This window comes from Bicyclus anynana, chromosome 10 (assembly GCF_947172395.1).
Source record: "Bicyclus anynana chromosome 10, ilBicAnyn1.1, whole genome shotgun sequence".
Classification (NCBI taxonomy): Eukaryota; Metazoa; Arthropoda; class Insecta; order Lepidoptera; family Nymphalidae; genus Bicyclus; species Bicyclus anynana.
The window spans coordinates 2,555,952-2,578,750 of NC_069092.1; the positions used below are offsets into that span (position 1 = coordinate 2,555,952).

Consider the following 22,799-nt stretch of genomic DNA (forward strand, 5'->3'; position numbering starts at 1 on the left):
CATTTAACTGATTACTGCTGAACTTTTTAGCTTTATCGGTCAGTTAGTACGAAAGCCTTTTCAGCGCCATCTCCATGGACGAGAGAATCGCAGTGATAGTCGCGACGTGCCTCCAAATTCTGTACAAACTCCACAAGGCGGCATTAATGCGATCTTACGATGAGTGTCTCTAGCATGAAGTCATAGACTTGTTGCGTTTTGTGGTAATACGGCTCGCGGTGATAAAGGTCAAGTCTTGCACACTACGTAGCTTGTTTACCACAGGTCAACGCGTATCATCTACTCCAACCCACCTAATAAGGACTCCGCCCTGCCCTTTAGCCAAGTGGACGTTGATTCACTTTCAAAAATCGCTAACGCTTCCAAAACTAGAAAAATGTATGGGAATTACATGAAAGAGAATCGACCTGCTACTTGGCTAGGGGTGCTGTTTCATCCGACGATGGTAGGATGTCTTTACGATGTTTTTTATTCTTATTAACCATTAACAAATATATGTATTTCGGTCTCCAGGAACACTGTGTGATTTCACGAATGGCAAACGTCTGTATGTACTAGATGGACACACGTTTTACAAGCAGAAACTCATACGCAAGGGTCTCGCTGCTAGATGGAGATGCACAAGCAAAAAGTGCTCTGTTTATGTGCATTTGGACGAGAAGGAAAAGATCACCTTTTGGCCAAAATATTCACATACCCACGAACCTCCTTTTTTGCAGCGAACAGATAAAGGAACTTACTTCAAGATTAGGATTAATAATAATTGAATGTCTATTCGTAAAATTGTTCGTACAAGAAATCATAACGCCAAAGGAATATGAAATGGTTACTTAAAACTTTACTCTTTAACAATTGGGACTAATTATAATATCAACAAGAAAAGTACTACTTCACACATAAAAGATATACAAAGTATTTATTTATACATGTGAAACAATAGAGTACAATTTTGCTTGCTTACCTACGAGTACGTCATACTATATTCTGCCGCCAAGATACATTAAGGGTTATTGATTGATTGGGTTAGTATTGCTAGCCACTCACCATCCAATAAGTCCACGTGCCTGCAGCGCTAAAGGCAGGACATCCGATGAAACTGATCGTGTGTTGGTCGGGATGTGCATAAAATTCGTGCAGATTTAAGATGGCGAGTGATTAGCATAAGGTTACATGCAGTGCATTGTAATTTGTAGCATATTAAGAGTATGTTCTTAGCGAAATCTGTGATTATTGGTTTGTAAATACAATTCAATGTGATTTTATTTGGTTCATAACCAATTTTTATTAGTATTTAGTTAAGTAATATGTACCAAAGATTAATTATAGAAAGGGAAATAAATATAATATAAATAGAGGTCTTTTGCCCATAAATATTTTAAAAATGAATTTTATTGAATATAATCAATGCCAGTAATGACAGAGATTAGTCAACAATAATAAATGTATTAAAAATCCAGTTCTTGTAAATTATTAAAAGAAAATTAATGTAAAAACAAAATTTTAAACAATTAAAACAAAAAGATAGTTTTTTTTTATTTTTATACATTTTACTATTGTTAAGAGTTTCGAGCAGTGATAGCCCAGTGGATATGACCTCTGCCTCCGATTCCGGAGGGTGTGGGTTCGAATCCTGTCCGGGGCATGCACCTCCAACTTTTCAGTTGTGTGCTTTTAAGAAATTAAATATCACGTGTCTCAATTGGTGAAGGAAAACATCGTGAGGAAACCTGCATACCAAAGAATTATCTTCATTCTCTGCGTGTGTGAAGTCTGCCAATCCGCATTGGGCCAGCGTGGTGGACTATTGGCCTAACCCCTCTCATTCTGAGAGGAGACTCGAGCTCAGCAGTGAGCCGAATATGGGTTGATGACGACGAAGAGTTTCACTATTTTCTTTCATAGATTAATACAATAGATCCTTATTATTTTATTGAAAATCAAGTTCACGGTTAAATAATATGAAATTGAGTAAGAATTAAACTTGAACTTGACTTTTTCCTAACGTTGGCATACATTTATCAACGAAATACTCACTGACAAACATGCTTATGCATTCAGTTAATAGTTACTCTACCACGATTTCGGACAGCCAATTCTTTCGAAAATAACCAGCAAGAAACTCAGCATTATGTTGTTTTAAAATAAATGTCTATACTTCTTGACTAATATTATAACGAGGTAAAGTTTGAGCGCTAACGTCCGTTAAGAAAACACTCGTGCGAATGATTACTGAAGAGCTAACGAAGTATTCCTGCCCCTAGTGACCCTGCTTCCTGCATCCATGGCCGTGGGTACGATTCCCACAACTGGAAAATATTTGTGTGATGAGCATGGGTGTTTTCCAGTGTCTGAGTGTATTTATACATTATATAATTATTTATATGTAGTATATAATTGTATATTAATATTGTAATATCAACTATCTTAGCACCCATAACACAAGCTACTCTGTATGCTTACTTTGGGGCCAGATAGTGATGTGTATTGTTTAAGTACATTTATTTATTTATTTTATTTATTTATTTATTCAGTCGTGTAGTCTAAAGCAGACTTTTTTATGTTCAAATACTCCAGGAAAACTGATACAATTCACGAACGGGAAGCGAATGTACCTCCTTCACGGCTATACGTTCTCAAAGAATAGCTTAAAGGTACCGCTACCCGTTGGATTTGCTCGCAGCACATCAAATGCCCAGTGTACGTCCATCTGAACCACCAGCACGAAGTACTGCATGTTGCGCCGATCAGTCATGGACACCCGCCTCCAATTACACAGACTCGCTAACGGAGACTACATTAGACTATAGGAGTTATATTTCTTACAGTCGAGGTCGCAGCGTTCAAGTTGTTGATGATTAAAAAAAATTGTCAAATGACGATGGTTTAATTTTAAAAATAAAAGGATTTAAAAGTTAAATTGATTTTTTTCACATTGGATTTCTCTATGCAATGGATTTCTCTATGGATTTCTATTATTTAGATTTACTCGTAAATCTTTATATAGGCTTTTGGTACGTAGTTGGAGTTGAGTTGTTGAACTGAGAGAGCTTCAATTTTGGAGTTTATTTTGAACAATTGGGTCTTCTAGTGAATATTTTCTGCGTCAATTTACTATATGATTATTCTATGTAGCCACAGTGCCCACTTTTATAATGCATATCACTCAATACTACACTACACCTTCAAATTAAAAATTAATTTATTTCAAGTAGGCTTAGTTTACAAGCAGTTTTGAAACGTCAAGTTTGACTATCTGTAACTCTACCACCGATTCGGAAGGCAGGTTCTGATGACAAGAGCCGGCAAGAAACTCAACAGTTGCTCTTTTAAACAAAAAATCACACAATATTACAATAATCTACAATTGTTAACATCATTATTTATTTGTGAAGGTAGAAGCTGATCCAATGGCCTCCAAACATCTTCTTTATGTCCATCCTTAAATTTTAATATTACTTCTAGGTACCCTCATACTATGCGGAAAAAAGTGGTTGTATCTTCACAACGAGTACACATTTTACAGGCACACACTGCTTCGAAAGGGTGCGGCGTATCGCTGGGATTGCACACGGAATCGGTCATGTCCAGCTTACGTCCACCTGGACTGTGACCACAACTTGATATTCCAACCGCCCTTCGAACATACCCATCCGCCTACAAGACTGATGAGGTTGCGCGACGGTTCTTATATCAAAATATGAAACCGAACACTCTGTATGCCCTGGTTAGCTATATTACAATTTGTTATTCAAAGAAATAGGAAGCTTCTTATTTCCACAACACTAAAAATTATATACGTTGCTAAAAACAACATTACGAAAACAACATAAAAAATAAAATTAATCACACAGGGATACATACGAATTCGAAACTCACTCTGTCGAGTTACAAAATAGTTGTTACAGGATAGCGCTTCAGTAATAATAGTAGGTTAATTGTTACAGAAACGAAAACCTACGCATAATTTTTATAGTTTGTAATTATTTGAATATATTTAATGTTTTCAAAAGTACTGGCTTTAATATTTTTTAAATATTGTAACACCTGTACTGCTTGCTGCCGTTTATGCAAAATGGCATAAATGTAATTTAACCAGAATATCATCAAAAATCACATTCAGAGACCAATGATTTGTCTATAACATCGCTACAATTCGCCCAATAATAAATCTTTTCTACCTAAGTGTTTAGTATGACGATGATGAAGGCAGGTCACCATAAAAAAGAAAAAAATGCCTATAAAGTTTATTTTTATATCAGATTTCTTGCATTTTCACCACCTTGCACAGGGTTGATACAGTTCGGGTATAGGAAGATTATAGTACGTGCAAAGTTACACTTTATACAAGCAATAAAATTCTGATAGGAGCCGCCTCTAGGTGTGTGTGCACCATACGTTGTTGTCACATACCTACATATATACATTCATCTAGATGAATACCTAAACCCCCCTTAAATGCCAACACCTTCATCCGTGCATACGTGTCCGCAAGGCACGTGGAACGTATAGTCGAAGTAGTCGGGCATACTCCGACCTAATATCACGAGATAGTCGTGTTTCATAATCACGTGGAAGATATGTTAGGATTTAGCGTTCTGTTTCTTATACCCTATCAGATTCATCAACTTTTAATGAATAATGTCTAACAAGTTTCAAAATAAATACAAATTACATCGAATTAGTCGGTTAAACGACCATTAACCCTAAATAGATAGCTAACCTTCGCCGATTCGACGGGCATCGCACAGAAATACCGCTGAAAATGTTTCATCTCGGCTCAACTCAGTCGCCAGCGAGGTCTCCGCGGTAGTAGTGCATAGAATCTCATAAACCATGGAAGATTTTGTGGAAGAAGACGATAGTGACTAGAATTATGAACTATCTGATTCCGAAGAAACTCATGTACGTACACCTCGAGACGTCTTGTCCTCAGCTATATAACATTATTTTATCTACGTCATGCCCTAGTAAGACACCAGAAACCTCATTCAACTGCCTCAGAGGATCGGACGAGGTAAAAACCGACAAGGGCTGGGCTACCGCTAAAGGGTAGAATTCCTCCATACCACCACCACCAGCAAATCCTCGCAGACGCTTCATGAAAATTCTACATTTTCAACTTGCAGAGCCACGGTTAAAGATAAGGTTGATCAAAATCAAGATGTCAATGCTGGGGAAAGATAAAATCAAGAGCCTGATTTCAGCACACCCGTCTACTAACTTAGATCAGCAGTCAACGGGTAGATCAAGTCAGGCTCCTCTGGGAGGACCAGAACATGAAGAGTGCGAACCATCGACTTCCTCGGGAGGAGAAAAACGCAAACGAAGAACGTGTGGGAAGTGCCACTACAAGAAAAAGCGTATGACAAAAAGTGTTTGCGCAATTTGTAAAGTAGCGATATGTGGCGAACATAAAATTGACTTTTGTGTTACATGCGCTAATGAAAAATAAAATAATTTTTATTGTGCTAATTTTTCTAGGAATCTCATTTTCGTTATAGTTGGGGATTGGGGTGAGGTAAGTTTATTAAAATATATAATTTAATAATTAAAACTTAAAATTCAAATACTTTGTTTTCATTTACCTTAAAACAGAAAATATGTTTATGTTTATATTTTTTTGTGGTGCAAAATACTTTTTTTTATATACATACCTACCCATTGTGCCGACGGATAGTAAGCATTTTTTAAAGAATATTTGCTGTATATTTTTTTTAATATGACCAATATTCCCATTCCCCTTCAACTAGTCGAATAAGACTGTATTAGGAGTGGGTACGACAATAGTCCAACGGGGCGGGGATCGAATCACCACTTAAGTTGAGCTACTGAAGCTTAAACGTAGTATGTCCCCCGTTGGCTATCTAGGGTTAGAAAATAAAGACTCTATAATTTCTGGTAACAGAATGGTTTTCTTTCCAACATCTGCCTATTAGATTTCTGTTGTAAAAATCTATAAGTAGCTTTATATAAAACAGATGAATCCAAATCGTGGCCCGCATGTTATCTGAAACACTGTTGATATGTAAAATCAGTACCCAAAATAGCTGCGTTTGAGGTTTAACCGACTTGGGCGGGGACATTAATCGTTGTCGTGTTCTAGTCGTAGTAATAATAGATAATCCTAAAACATTGTTAAAGGTTTATTTGTTCCCGCTAAGAACAAGCCTTTAACGCCTGCTGAGCGGCAGCGACGATACCGGGAACGGCTTAAAAACAATCCAGAAAAGGAAACCAAAAGAAAAGATCTAGAAAGATACCATGCAAAGAAACGCTTAGCACAAGATTTAGGAACACGTAAACATCGAGCATTAAAAAAGAAATGGCGATCTGCGAACGCTAGACGGAGAGAGAGAGCAAGACTTCTCCAAATTAAAAGCACACTCCAAGGCGTGATTACCACGTTCAAATGTTCCAGCCCTTAAAAGTTAAAATCAAGGTATTTCAAGAGCATATCGGTTCGACTTCATACCTGTAGTTTAGACCCCTGAAAATTATTAATCCATCAACGGCTGCAAGAGATTATATCTAAATGATCTGAGGAACAAATAAAGAAAAGAGACAGAACGAAAAGGATAAATTATTTAGATATATATATATATATATGTACCATAAAATTGGTATATCTAAAGCATCTGAGAAACGAATAACGAGAAGAGGCAGAACGAAAATAATAAGTTAATTACATAAATAGGAATAAAATTTTTTTTTTACAACGCTATCTATTATCTATTAATAATAAAAACAATCCAGAAAATAAAGCAGAATCTAAAAGAAAAAATCTGGTACGATATTTCGGAACAGGTAAGCAACGAGCGGCTAAAAATAAAAGACGACATTTAGCATTCAGAGAATGCTAAACGCAGAGGGACAGAGTTTTTCGTAATAAAAAGCACACTGCAAAGGCGTTATGATTTCTTTTACATAAAATCCGTGTGATGCGATGCGTATGATGTGGACGCCTGCCGTATATCGGCAACAAAGTTTTATCAAAAGCCATAAAATTACCAACATTAAACTTTTTTGGATACTCGGAGAATACACCAGTTTCAACACAATTTTTTTTTTACAATTCTGTTTACAATCTGTGGTATTTTGCTTAGTTCAGATGGCAAGCTAAATTAGAACATTTTTGGAGAGGATTTTTTTTCAATATTTATTTTTGGAAATAGTCCATATATATGTGAATCGATATCTAGCATCAATACAAATACCTATAGTACCAAAACCAAATAAAGCAGCTCGTGTCCGCAGTTGATGATATCTTAATTATGTAATGAGGAGATCCGCAGAAGAACCAAAGTCACCGACATAGCTCAATAAGTCGCGAAGCTGAAGTGGCAATTGGTGGGGCACATAGTTCGCAGAGCAGATATACTTTGGGGTCTCAAGTCAAGGTCTGCTGGAACGGCAACCACGAACTAGAAAGCACAGTGTTGGTCGTCCCCCCACCAGATGGACTGACGACATCAACCGAGTCGCCGGGATTCGCTGGATGCAAGCGGCATAGGATCGTGATATTTGGAAGTCCCTACAAAAAGCCTATGTCCTGCAGTGAACGTGAATTTACTGATATGATGATGATGGTGATAAAATTATGTAAGTGGCCATCTTATAATAAGTGAAATCGTCTCCAAAATCGTAAAAGTTCGTAAATTTATTTTACAATTTTTTTTTCGATTCTAGAGCTTACTATATAGGTAGATACGTACCTAATACAGACCTCAGAAAAAAAAATATTTTGATTTTTTACATATTTGTTCAAGCAACAATCATAGAGTAATGGAACGAATTCCATAGCGGTCTTTGATAGTAGTAAGCTAAGCTTGAAGCATGCTTTAACATTTTTAGAATGAAGCTTTATTTTATTTTCGTTAAAATCGGACGTAAGGTATAAAAGTTATTCGAAAAAATCGGGTATTCGCTAATCATGATCAAATGACGTGGTAAAAGCTTTTAAATTGATTAAGTCATCAATTAGTAATAAATCACAGTACTCTAAAGCTTAGTATAACTAGCTCACTTTTTGCAGTTATTTAGCTAAGCTAAAGTAGTCATGTCATTCTGACGGTATTATCTTTACTCAGTAATCATTGCCATTATGAGATGCCCTTTGTTTGTTTAAGCAAGCGCTTAGCTGCAATCACGCCTGACGGTAAACGGTAATGTATGCTATGGTGGAACGCGCTTGCCTAGAAGATGCCTATTCACTCTTGACTTGAAGATATATGTGGTGGGGGAAACAGAAGCTGGAAGAGCATTCCACATATTTGCAGTGCGTATAAGGAAAGAGGTACTTAACCGCTTAGTACGCGTCCGAGGAATGTCGACGACAATTGTTATTTTAAGGTCTTCCTCCAGAATTGGATTTGGAGCTTAAAGTTTTCATATATATACGGGTTAGAGAGCTTAGGGTGATACTATCAGATGTTATTGATAATGATCTCACATAGTGTTTAATACAATGTATCTACAGAGAACAATAGTCCACGTTGATATTCCATTTCAGTAAACATATTCATGACGTCACGCGGTAAGGAGCGCTTGGTGTACGACAACTTTACGTACTACAAGCAGAGCCGCACACGCAGCGGCTTCAGGTGGGGATGCACCAAGAACAGGTGGCACCGGTGCAAGGCGTACCTCCATCTGGCTGATGATCTCACTATCGTAAGGAGTAACATGGTACACACGCATCCGGCTTGCTATTAAATGAAACTCAGTACACATAGTTAAAGAAAACCTATTTATGTACATTGTACCTACCTACACATTACAATCACGTTATTCTTATATCAGCCACTGACGATCAAGTAAGCTCACATGCCTGCAGCGCGTCATCAGTTTTATCGGCTGTCAAACCGTTAGTGCTGCAGGCATGTGTGGCACTTGATGGTCAGTGGCTGACTTTAGCTTCGGAGAGCACGTTATGGCGTTTACTAGTCAGTGGAAGTAATGTTTGATAAAATTATCTCTAAAGAGACTCGAATTTTGCCAATATGCACTCGAGCTATGTACCTTTTTAAAGCTATACATTGTCTCCACTTGATGGCCTTATGAAAATTCGTTGATTAATATTATTTTAGTTAGTAAAGTTTTCTGTTAAATATATTCGTAAGGTTTTTATCAACATTACTTTGATGGGTTACTCATCTGTGAAATACTACATTCTTCTTAGAAAAAGAAGTTAAACGAGATCAAAAATTTTATTGAAAAGCTAAAACTTATTGAACAATCATAAGAGGCAAAAAGCGAGTAATTACATTTAAAACCGCTGCGAACTCTAGGCTAGATTTTTGCAGTATTCTGCCGTGTAAACGGTTCGGTGTACAACGTATATGCGACTATTTATTTGTTAAAACATTTACTGTAAAAACGTGCAGGATCTAGACTTACCGCCGTTTTCAATAACCTATCTATCCGCCATTTCGCTTACTATCTTTTTGTTCTTATCTGCTTTTCAATAACCTACTGACAGATAGTTTGACTATGTAAAGATAGTTTGAGTGTTACTGTTAATCGAGGATAGCTATCTATCCGTAATCTTGGATAAGTTATAGAAAACGGCCGATAGTCCCCAATGCCAGTCAGTACTCACCTTAACGACTCTACCGAAGAATTCCTTTTCACAATCACAAAATGCAATAGATGTTGGTATGTCTCACATAAATTCTCACTATGCCTTTGAGCCGAGATATGGGTAGAGTGGTCTTATATCACGTTTTGGTGCTATTAGTGATGGCGGTTATAGTGAAAGACTGTTGAATGATGTCTGTGCTAACTGATGTGTTATTTTTTATTTTTATTAAAAGTATTATAAAATATATTTAGTTTTCTGTCCAGGGAAATGTATATTACGTTATTTCGTATATTGATTTTTATTATTGATAAGATGGTGAAGACACGTATTCATTAATATACATTTTGTTGTTATTGTTACTAATACAAATTGTCGTATCTGTTATTTTATGTCTCAGAAACAAAAATGAATATTGAATCATGTTTTACGATTTATCAGTACTTAATATATATTGTACTTTTTTCTACAATATTATCTACAAGTTAAGCCATTGACTACAATCTCACCAGATTGTAAGTGATGATGCAGTCTAAGATGGAAGCGGGCTAACTTGTTAGGTGGAGGATGAAAATCCACACCCCTTTTCACTTTAACATTAGCTGTGATTTGATTCCTCTTAGTAGTCGAATCATGTTCCAGGTATTCGAATCAGATGTATATTAGTGAATACTTGGCTTTAGAAGGGCCATTGCACACGTATATACGTAATTAATGTAGAGCTTCATAAAGTTTTAAGAATAGAGTACCTATACAATTATTTCCTATTTTTTTTTTAACTTTCCATATTTGTTTTCTAAGATAAAAATTATTTGCTTAATTTTAAATACAGTCCATGAAATTCACTCACTGGCGTTTCTTTTTTTTTGTGCTTTTAATATTTGAATATGTAAGCAAAAACACAATTACATAGTCACAGGTAGACACGATGAAACAAACCAGAGACACGTGTGAGTGAATTGCAATATGTATTAAGATTGTTTTTTAGATATAATAGATTTAGATGTAATAAAGTGACCATAATTTTAATATTCCTATGATCTCAATCGATCTCTGTGTAAAAATTCTAGTCGTTTTTAGTGATTGATGTTAAAATTATCTGTGATTTATTTTTAATATAATTTTTAAATTATGAATTATTGTTATACTGTGCTTCATATTTATGTCAATTGAATGTTAATTACATATCACAGTAGTCATTTGATTTGCATTGCCTTAAAAACAAATAAATGTAATTACCTTACTAGATACTAGGTTTAGTCATTTAAAAAAAATAATTTTTGGCTTTTAATGAAGTTGTTTAAAGACCACACACAATAATATTTTCAATAAGCAATATTGGGTGAGATTTCTCAAATTCTTTTTTTTAATTTTTTTTTTTTTTATTATTCTTTACAAGTTAGCCCTTGACTACAATCTCACCTGATGCAATCTAAGATGGAAGCGGGCCAACTTGTTAGGAGGAGGATGAAAATCCACACCCCTTTCGGTTTCTACCGACGCCGTCTTACTTGTAAGTAATATTACAGTGTTATCTCCTTATATTAGGGGTACAACTAAAGAAACCTTACCCAATTTTATTATTGTGTATGTTAGTGAAATCTAAGATGTTGACTAAGTAGACAATATTCTCTTTGGTAATTTTATTTTCGTAAATGTCTGTTTCTTTTCAATCTAGATTTTACCAAAGTATTACACCACAAATAGCGCACAAGATCTTTTAATTTATATTTTTTTGTAACATAAAATGTAATAAAATTATATCAGGTTATGTTATTTTTAATGTTTATTTGTTATACAATTAAAATAAATGTTGTTATAACAGAATCTGTAAATGAATACGAGTATTATTGTGCGTGTTTCATATTGTGTGACAAAATGAATTGCACTTGCGTCTTTTGAAATTATAACTTATGTTATAGTTATTTTATCTAATATAAAATCTTATCATCTATTTTTACTCAGTAGTTTTTATTTTACTACCAATACATGAGTTTTGAAGTAAATGAAATGACAAATATACGGTAAGCTTGTCGTCTTTAAATTATTATCGATAAATTATGTTATTAACCTTGAAATTAAATCATTTATGTTAATTAACTAAAATTCTTTATTAATTTTCAAGTCTATTTGAAGAAAACTAACCTTTTTTTTTAATTTTTCACTAAATTGTAAGTTTTACATATTGTTTCGAATCAAATGACACCTTGTACATACATTTCCGTGGCTGTTAAATAAAGCTAGCCAAAAAAAAGGGTGTGTCATCTCCGACGCACGAATGGAGTTTACTCTTATAGATCGACTGTCTTAATAGTTGTATGTTGCCCCTCAGCATACACTATGTACGTATCAATACCTACGCCTGAAAAGTGAAAGGTGCGCAACCGAGGAGCAGCAAGCCGCGGCGTGCGCGCGCCTCAGACCAACTATTGTATAGGACCAGCCTCGCTAGGTGTTACTTTTCTGTCAAACTATATGATCGACGATCTAATGCGATTATAAAAGCTGTCTCTACAGAATCGATGTTAAATAGTTGTAAACGCATTCGTCGATTAAAGAGCTCCGTAAAAATACCTTTTTGTTTAGTTGAATGGTGTAAAAAACGGACAAAACTTCTAGTTTAGTATAAGATATATACCAAATCTAAGCTCGTTTTCCTCAGAAAATGACCGACAATTTTGTTTGTGACTATGAGTGCGATACAGGTCCTTCTATAATTGGTCTGAGGCGCGCGCAGAATAGGTTGCGCACAAAAAACGTAACGCTGTCATTCGTTCATCGAATTTTACTGCCCATATTTTTTCATACCGGGGGCTATATATGAAAAATCGATTCTTAAGAAGTAAACTCCAAAAAAAAAAAAACATCTGTGAGTCAGACTATATTGACACAAGTCTATATGTATGTGTTATGATCTCTCTTTTAGCAACTTATATCACACTGACCAGAGGCTCTAGGCTCCTTATGTATGACAACTACACATACTTCAAGAGCGGAACTATCCGAGACGGCGGCAACAGATACACTTGCTCTTGTTACTCTAAGCAGAAATGCAAAGCTCACCTTCACGTTAATAAGGATGACGTCATCATCTATAGTAACGCAGAACACAATCACCCTCCGCAGAAGTTTATGAGAACGCACGGTGGACTGTATGCTAGGGTGGATTGGTAAGTGTTCATTTACACGAGCGGCAGCTGCTACCGACGACTGCAGTCGGCGGCAGGCGAGGGCGTCGCCGAATACAGGCAGCGATGTCTCGGCGGCAGTCAACGGAAGTTGATGGCAATGGGCGACCGCCGTCGACCGCCGATGAGAGTCGACTGCAGTCTAGGACGCGCTTTCGCCTGCCGCGCAACGTCGCTGACTGCAGTCAACTGCCATTGGCAGCCACCGAGACTTCGCCGACTGCAGTCAACTACCGTTGGCTGCCGCCGAGACGTCGCTGACTGCAGTTGACTGCGATCGTCGGTAGAGTTGTCGCTCGTATAAATGAACCCTAAGACTGTTAAACTACAACAATTTTTGCTTCATTAATTTTTATCGGACTTGTCAAGCCACCGTATATCCACATATGGAACCATAGGAGAAAAATTATACCTAAAATTATCCTTTGATAGTAAAGTTTAATTGATTTGAAAATTTTAAAAGAAACTATTTGCTAAACACATAATATAATAAGTAACTATTAAGAAATGTTGTCTTATTTTAACATTTATACAAAACACATAATATAGTTAAACTTCATTATATTTGGCAACCTAACTTGGCAACCTAATAGTGTACTTTATATAATTTGTGCTGTGGAAAACTTAAAACAAGAGTAAACGAAAGTAGCAACATGATTTTCTGAGACCATCGAAAACACACTTGGCTTTTAACGCAGTTGTTGTAGTGCAAATTTCTACGTATACTAGAGAACTACCTTATTTCCCTATATTCATTTGAAGAATCAGGGACTCAGATAAAAAAAGAAAACTTAAAAGAAACGTTTCATTTTAGCAAATTTCATCATTCCATCGAAATTGCATTTCTGCGAAGAATACACATACTTCAGAAGCGGTGTCATTTATAGAGGTGGTTGGAGATTTTGGAAATATAGCTGCTCATGTCTGGACAGTAAGAATTGCGGGGCGCACGTTTTTGTTCACAAGGACGATATTATCATCACAGAAACACAACACAATCATCATCCGCTGGAGTACGTGAAGACAAAGAAGAGTCTCTATTTACAAGTTTGAGGACTTTGACAACAACTACAAAGATTAGTCCGTCTTCTAAAGATGTGTACGGATAACGCGTTTCTGTGTTACGCGTAGTTGAGAAACACTGTCCATGCGTACATTGGATACGCGTACAGCCATCGATATGAATCATTTGATGGGCCCCTCCATACTAAAGAACGCACAATTTTATGTCAACGAAAGACGTGCACGCACATCTTATCTGAGTACGTAACAAGCGCATGCTGCGAATGGACGTGGACTTAAAAAAATATTTACTGTTTTTTTTCATTTCAACGATACGCATTCTCCAAGAGTGTACGCGTAAAGTCTAGCAAGTTCGTTGATAATACTCCCATGATATGCGGGCGACGGGCGGAAAGACAGCGCGGTGTGAAATCATGCGTGCGGGGAAATGACGTGCATCAGTCGTGGGTTTTTCATTCATCGCTACAGTGTTACGAACGAAGTTGCCAAGTTATCGCTGCAAGTATGGACATGACGTTCCGGACACGCGTAAACTGACTACGCGCTATCCGTACGCACCTTAACAGTTTATTTTTTATTTTTTTAATGTTTCTTTGACTGATTCTTTTTCCTTTTTAATTATAAAATATATAATTACGTGTATTTTATAATCATGCGTATTACCAGTAATACCAATATGGTACAATTAGCCAATATTTTATTTTTTTTATATGTTGACTTAAGATTTCACATTATGGCGTTTTACGTAAAATGAATGCAATAACATAGTCCTTGTATGTATGTACTTAATATTAAATTCCTCGGTTGGTAACTAATCCTAAACATTAGGGACTTGTGATACGAGTAAATTTGATACTCAGAGGCTGGCACATTCCAAGAATGGAAAGTACCTACCGAGCTTCTATGGATGTATGTTTGGATGTTTGTTACTCTTTAACGCCGCAACTACTGAACCGATTTGGCAGAAATTTAGAATGGAAATATATTTTACTCTGGATTTACACTTAATAAACTATTAAAAATCCATGGTTCCCGAGGGATTTGTGAAAAACTAAATTTCACGCGGACGAAGTAGCGGGCGTCCGCTAGTTTACTTAAATATCACTGATTCGCCAAGTAATTTTAGTTTTGTTTTTTTAACTATATTTGAAACGACTGTGTTTTGATTTTGATAGAAATTTTCATTTTGTTGTTTTTTTAATATTCCTTAATAATTCTTACTACTTTTTTCCGAGTTGTTGTTCGAAATATTTGGCAAGGCCATTATTGAGTTTTATGTAACGATTTCTACTGTTGTTATGTTCCTACTATGAAAGTATTATGAGTTTAAAAGTTAAGATTTAGTTGTGGTTAGTATTAGTTTTGTTCATGTCACTAAAAAGTGCCATAATATGTTTAGGTATTTGCTATTTTTCCAAATATTGTGTTCAAAGAATGCTTTAATTAATAAACATGTTGGATCAAGTCTTAGGGTTGTTAATTTTAAATATATTATTACTAATATTAAACGTCTCTTATTCTTATTCCGTACGATTCATATGTATATGCATTCTTACTACATGTTTCTTAGTCAGTAATCGTTGCTACTACTTGTTCCTACTATGACAGTGATTTTAAGTTTTTTTTTTTTATTTTGTAATAGTTTTGAAAAGTTTATTTTTGTTTATGTCATAATATTTTCCTTGTTTTAGAGTAGGTACTATTTTTTTAATATTGTGTTCACCGAATGCATTAATAAATAAACATATTTGAACATGATTCTGATTACCAGACAAAGATTTTATACTATAAGATATGTCGCTAGCGCATCGAAACTAAGCCGGACAAACTAGCTAGCTAGCTAGCGCATCGAAACTGAGCCGGACAAAAGAGGCTACGACTTGACTTGGCTTTCGAGGCTTGACTTCATTTCATTTAGTCGCATTGTAAACAACGTTATTTAAAATAATAATACCTAAATATTGTCTACAATGTCGAGTCTATAGTGTGTTCAAGAAGTGTAAAAACTATATATACTTGCATAAATATATACTGTAAGTTAACACAAAATTGTACATGTGTGCGCTCAGTAGAGAAGCTAAATTCAGATCACATTTGTGGTGATTTTGTAGGTACGTAACATGTCTATAATATAAAATCTTTGTTATCAGATTAATGTGATTCAACTCATAGGGTTGTGTTATTTTTAAATACTTCACTATTATAAAACATCTCTTATCTTATTCGATACGATTCATGTTTCTTATTAATAATAATATACTTACCTATGGATTTTTTTGGAAAATCTACTATTTAGGTAAAAGATAGAAGAGCTACATATTTGCTAACGAATGCTAATTCATTATTTTTGGATTTTGAAAAATCGCCTAGATAGAATTGCGATTATCTTTCCCTAATTCTCTAGGGAAAGATAATTCCGAGTTCAAATTCACGTACCTTTATTCCTTTGTTTATCAGCTCGAAAGCCAAATATTCAAAGATCGTGATGTTTTGTACAAACTCTGTAATAGTACGATTATCTGATATTAAATGTGTTTATTTAACTGGCCATTTTCTTTTTGAGTATTGCGTTTTATGTGACATAAGATTATATGTTTAAAATAATAGGATTTAGCAAAAGAACATCTCATTCAGTCAGTTCGAGTATTTGAATTGCTTTACCTTATCAGCCAGAGAGTAGGTATATTGAAAAAACTTTGATTTTTCCAAACAGCAGTATGTCTATTTAAAATGTTTTAATGACTTACAATCCAGGACTTTTCACAATTCATTTATAGTATTCTGAGCATTCGTACCAATTTTTAGCTCTATCTAACGTTACTACTATTTTAAGGATTAATTTGACTGGACTATTAAGTTAACATAACGAGATAACAAAAAGTTTCGATTATTACAACTAACCAAATAATGATTTTACAGAAATCGCGAAATATATCCAATTGGCGTCCGGGACTAAACTGCTTCTGTATAAAAAGTTCACATTCTCGAAAAGTGGTAAAACACGTGGCGGAGGGTCAAGATTTACCTGCTCCTGCGCTCACAGCAAGAACTGCAAAGCGCACGTGCATGTTGACAAGGACAACAGGATCACTTCGACTGCAGCCGCGGCCGAACATAGCCACGAACCGCTAAAATACATGAAGACACCCGAGGGTTATGTGCGTATTAACCCTAAATTCCCGTATCATTTCGATGTACAAGCTGAGGAATTTGAAGATTAATATTTACTAGAGTACTGTAATGTTTACTTTTCTAAGGCCTCATTCGTACGAGAGTTAAAAAAAGCGACGCGTTAAAAGCGTTGGCGGGCGTAGCGTGTATAAAGTTAGATCTATTTCCAACGCCCAAAATTTAAAATGCAACACTGTCCAATAAAAAGGCGTCGTGTTTTAAAAACGTTGTCGTGTGAACATATACTTGGCTTAGCCCTCATTCTTACGAGAGTTTTTTTAACAAACATTAAAAAACGTTCAAATACAACAAATGCATTTCCAAGTATATGTGTTCACACGACAACGTTTTTAAAACATGACAATTTTTTTTGAGCAGTGTTGTATTTTCAATTTTGGACGTTGAAATAGACCAGTGTGCTGTTTCGCTGTCAATTTTATTTCTTTTATATATTTTTTTTGTATACTTAATAATATATTTGAATTTCTTGTTGAATTCAAAATAGATATAAAAGTTATTCTATTTTAAAGATTATAAATTAGTTAAGATTAAAAATAATATAAGCTATAATGATATTGTAATCTTTTTCAAATACATTATTATTGATAAAGTTTTGTAGAATAGGAATTCGAAATTTAAAAAAGAAAATTTTGCCTTTCGCCTTTAGCTTATTATTAAAAATAAACATTTTTATTTTATCAGTAATTCTCCGTTTTTGCTAAATATGTACAGTGTATACCTACCTATACACTATATATATTCAGCAAAGTAACATATTTAAGCTCTAGTAGTTTTTCTTATTAATAAGTAGGTTCGTGCTTGTTCTTCAAATATGTGGCTAGATAGTATAACATACCTAACTTATAATTTTGACTTAAAAATATAAAAAAAAAAGTTCATATAAAATCATTTTTAATGTTAAGAAATTAAATTAAATTTAGAGATATTGTGCAAAGTATTTATCTGGACATAACATTCTGTTATTAATTACCAAGAATTTATTTAATGTTTTTCACATTTCCTTATAATTTTATTTGTCAGTGAGAGAAGCCCATTAGTCAAAGATCCAGCATTATAAATATATACCTCATCTGTTATTGATTAGTGCTAAGAAATAAATGATAGATAATGTCACAGTAACACATTGCAAATAGACTGCCTAGTTAAATTGAGGCTTAACACAGTTAACACAAAATCTAGGAACCCATGAACTACAGCCTTTCTTGATGAGTACTGTTTACCAATAAACAAATTAAAACCGGGGGTATAAGTCATTTCACACCTAATAATAATTATAATTAACTTGTTCTTCAATTAATAAAAATAAATTTGATTAATAAGCTTAGAACAATTAAATATGGTTAATATATTTTATAAACAAACCATACATAATTTAAAATAAATAAGTTATGAAATGACACACGTTTTCATTTCTAATTTCTTTGTTGGTAAACAGTGCTCTTAAGAACGGCTGTAGTATAGATCAATGGCAACCTAAAACAGTAATAAAATGAAATAAAGCATAAAGTAACCTTTCATTTGACATATTAGACGACTAAATAACTGATGAGGATATATAAATACCATTACTTAACTGTTTATATCTGGCAACTCCACAGTTGCCAGATATGTTGAAGGCAGGCAACCTTTACTTTTATGCCGGATCTCGTACTACATGTATGTATTCAAAGTACGTACAAATACAATGGTATAGTATACATCTGTATGAACTGTCAATATTATAGTGATCGTTCGTAGCGTGTGTTACAAACTTATAAATATACATAATTCATGTACCTTTAGGTAAACGCGGCTTTCAATAAAGTGTATTACTGCAGTTGTAGTTTTTTTATCTAACAAGAAGTTATATTGGATCATTCTGGACTATTGTGTATTTTAAAACAATGATTAATCATTAAATCGTGAAACCTGTATACGGGTGTATTGTTTGTAATGAATGGTCAGGGCCAGGCCTCCTTACACATAGAAGAGGGCAATAAAAGATCGTTGGAAGAGGATATATGGAGTTTTGACGCATTACGCTGCTCGAATACGGGTTGGCGGGCGGGTGGTAATGTTTCTATATAACGACTACTTCAGAGGCCCGAAGCCACATAGGCTAAAGTCTGGCCGCTCAGAGGTTGCGTTTCTGACAGTTCGTGATCGGTTGGGCGATGTAAATTCGAACTTGCGTACAATTTACGGCGAAATTTTAAATATCCTTAATAACGAGTTAGAAGAGCCGTGATAGCCCAGTTTAGGACATGCACCTCCAACTTTCAGTTATGGTTGTCACGTGTCTCAAACGTTGAAGGGCTAATCCGCATTGGGCCAGCGTGGTGGGCCCAAACCCTCTCATTCTGAGAGGAGACTCATGTTCAAGCAGTAAGCCGAGTATGGGTTGATGACTGAACATTAATAACGAGTAATAAAAATTGAGTAATTATGTCAACTTAAAATAAACGTATTAATTTTGGGCTAAAACTACTAACAATTAACAAATATAAAAACAATAGGTTTTAAAAGTAACCACTTGAAACTGCGCTGTTTTAAAGTTATGCCAACTTTGTTGTTTATATTTGTAGTGATGAGACAAAATAACGAGGCAACTGTAATTGGATACGTTTGTCCCATTCAATCACGACCTGCCAAAAACGCAATCTTTGAGCGGTCAGACTTTAACCATTGATCCAACCAGGCAGGTGTCAAGTACCTAATTGTAGTTGTAAAATTTTCAAGGTCAAATAGTGAGGTCCGTCGGCGGCATAGAGTTCTATCTTCTTGATGGATACACGTACAGCAAAAATCAGATATTCTTCGACGGTGGGATACGGTACGCTTGCAGAAACCGCATGTCGAAGAAATGTCCGGCGTTCGTGCGCTTGTCCAAACGTAAAGTCATATTGAAATGCAATACTGTACATAATCACGAGCCGCCGGGATTTATTTTTACTAAAGATGGATATTTTGTGAAGACGTGAAGAGGAGCCTGCGATTGCCAGACTTGAAACATTTTATTAACCGGCTTCAAGGAAAAGGAGGAGGTTTCTCAACTCGTCCGTATATATTTATTTAATGCTGAAAGTTCGTCAGTCTATGCTCCTACGTTACGCCAGCCACACACGGTCAGGTATATCTTGAAATCTGCAGCACTCTGTTTTTCTTAGTTAATTATAATTTTAGTTCTTTTTTATTATTATTTGTAATTAATTAGTTTAGTTTAGTTACCTATCTACAAAATTTCATAAAAACACTTTTCCTTCATCCACCTGTTTAATGGATTTAAAGAGATGGATGAAGTCGTTTCTAATACGGATCTTAGACTATACCTGTATTCGCTAATTTGTAATATAAATTGAAAGTCATAATATATGTAAATACACTGCAGTAAATATTTTGAGTTTAATTTTCTTCATAAATCAATTATGTACTTACGTAATTTATGAGGAGGTGAAGTTTGTTTGTAAACCCCACAGGGATCTCTGGATGTACTAAACCGATTTTAAATATTCTTTTACCGATAGAAAGCCACGTTTTTGCGTGTCCCCGTACTTTAACGGGAACGGGAACTACGCGGTTGAAAACGCGGGTCTTCGTCTAGTTCTTCGTAATGAATTTCTGCTTCTATTTGTCAACAACTTATATTTGGCTCACTGATGAGCACGAGTCTCCTCTCTGAATGAAAGGGGTTAGGCCAATAGTCCACCACGCTGGCCAAATGCGAATTAGCAGACTTCACACACGTAGATAATAGGAAAAATTCTCAATTATGCAGGTTTCCTCACGATGATTTTTCATTAATTTCTTAAAATGCACATAACTGAAAAGCTAGAGGTGCATGCCCGGATCGAATTGGAACCTACGCCCTCTGGAATCGGAGGCAGCGGTCATATCCACTGTGCTATCACGGCATATAACCAGAGGCTTTTCTAAGTTAGATCGCGATTTTTTGGTAAGGAATCCGGAAGCTTGAGGCCCCCGGGGCATTGGACCACCTAGCCCCAGGGTAGCCACGCCATTGCATATAACACGGCACTGCTTCTATTAAATATTTCTAATTTTAGGACAGATAGTGACGGCGGTCGGCGGCTTAGAGTTCTATCTACTGGACGGTTATACTTACAGCAAGAACCACATTTTCCCCGACGGCGGCATCCGGTACGCTTGTCGGAACAGACTGTCAAAGAAGTGTACCGCGTTTGTCCGCATGTCAAAGTACAACACTATAATGAGAAGTAAAACTGAACACAACCACGAACCGGCGGGGTATACTTTTACAAAAGATGGATATTTTGTAAAAACTTGAAATATTATACACAGTGGCGTGCACTTCATAGATGCAAAAATGCATGTTGGACCACAGAATGCATGGTTGGACAAGGAATTTTACAATTATTACATAAAGTGCATACCCTAGTTAAAAACCTTAATCACGCTACTGGAATATACAGGTGTCCTATAAATCAGCGACATGTTATACTGTTTATACTACATTTACGTTTCATATAATCGTTTTAACATAAAAATGGACCGGCTGCATAGGTATTTCAATTATTTTGATTTTAACACAAAATTACTTGAGTAACAGATTTTTATGAAAATTAAATGCGACCAATCTAGAAGTATATAAATATATCCTTTCAGACAAAATAATAATAAATGAGGAAGTTATGAGGCAACAAACTAAAATATATACGCGTCGAATTAAGAACCTCCTCCTTTTTTTGAAGTCGGTTAAAACGCCATACAAAACTAATTGTGCCCAGTTGTAGTGTTTGTGTATATATACACCGCGGGGAGCAACAATTGACAAATTTTAACATATGAGTAATTCCATGAGCCGAGCGTTTGACAGTGATCACCGAGTCTTTGGACCGTGCGAGTATAGGCACAATTTATGTCGTTACCTGTACCTGTAATTAACAACGCAAGTGGAATATACTTCCTCTAATTCATTGAAAGTAATTAGATTTGTCCTGAAAAAATCCGTAGGGTAGGTATATAATAATTTATTTATTTTATACGTTGTAGAGTCAACATCTCCTAAGGATGTTCCGGTTTCGGGGTGAAACGTACGTAGAGAGTATTTTGTCGGACCTGGGTGACGTTGTTGCATGGGTTCGTCGGCTTTTCGCGGATGATATCAAAATAAATAAATTATTATATATTTATAATGCACTTCCGCAAAGTAACGCCTGCTTTTATCCTATAAATCCGTAGGATCAAGTTACATTTTTTTAACAGTTTTTTTTTGTAAATGCTGTTAGCTGCTGTAATTAATATTAAATAAAATGTATCTTCTATTTGCGTTTGATTAGCAGTTGCGAACCTATGTGTTAGCAAGCAAAATAAAGCTTCAACAACTAACGGACGCCCGCGACTCTTTTACCTTTCATCCTTGATGAATAAAGGTCTGCATTTGGCTTAAAACTTAAATCTGTAAAAACGGTTGGATATTTTAAAATCGTGAACAAATAGTACCTTTATTATGTTTTTAAATCAAAGTATCATTCAATACTTTTTTTAAAATAAAGTTTCATGTTAGATTTAAATAGTATTATTATTTTTATTCTGTAACATTTTATGTAATTTTGCTATTTAGGTATTCAAGCAAAAATAACAACCCTCTGGTTTCGTGCGCGTAGCACAATGATTCCAAAGAAAAATGTTTACTTAATACCTTTACAACTCAACGAATATTATAAAGAGGTAAGTTTGATTTTTAGTTCGTTTGTTTCTTATGAAAAGGTTCCGAAACTACTAGACCGATTTTAAAAATTCTTTCACCAATGAAAAGCTTACACATTATTAGCGAGTGACATAGATTATACTGTATCCCC

The 22,799-nt window shown here is 35.2% G+C and overlaps 1 long non-coding RNA gene across 1 annotated transcript in view; it reads left to right on the forward strand.

Moving 5' to 3' along the window:
* The first annotated feature begins 773 nt into the window (after positions 1 to 773).
* The window catches only part of LOC112050320 (uncharacterized), a 39,432-nt gene continuing 17,406 nt past the window's right edge, over positions 774 to 22,799 (forward strand). Inside the window, exon 1 of the long non-coding RNA XR_008251170.1 lies at positions 774 to 22,668. This is a non-coding gene — a long non-coding RNA (uncharacterized LOC112050320). The remainder of the gene's footprint in view (positions 22,669 to 22,799) is intronic.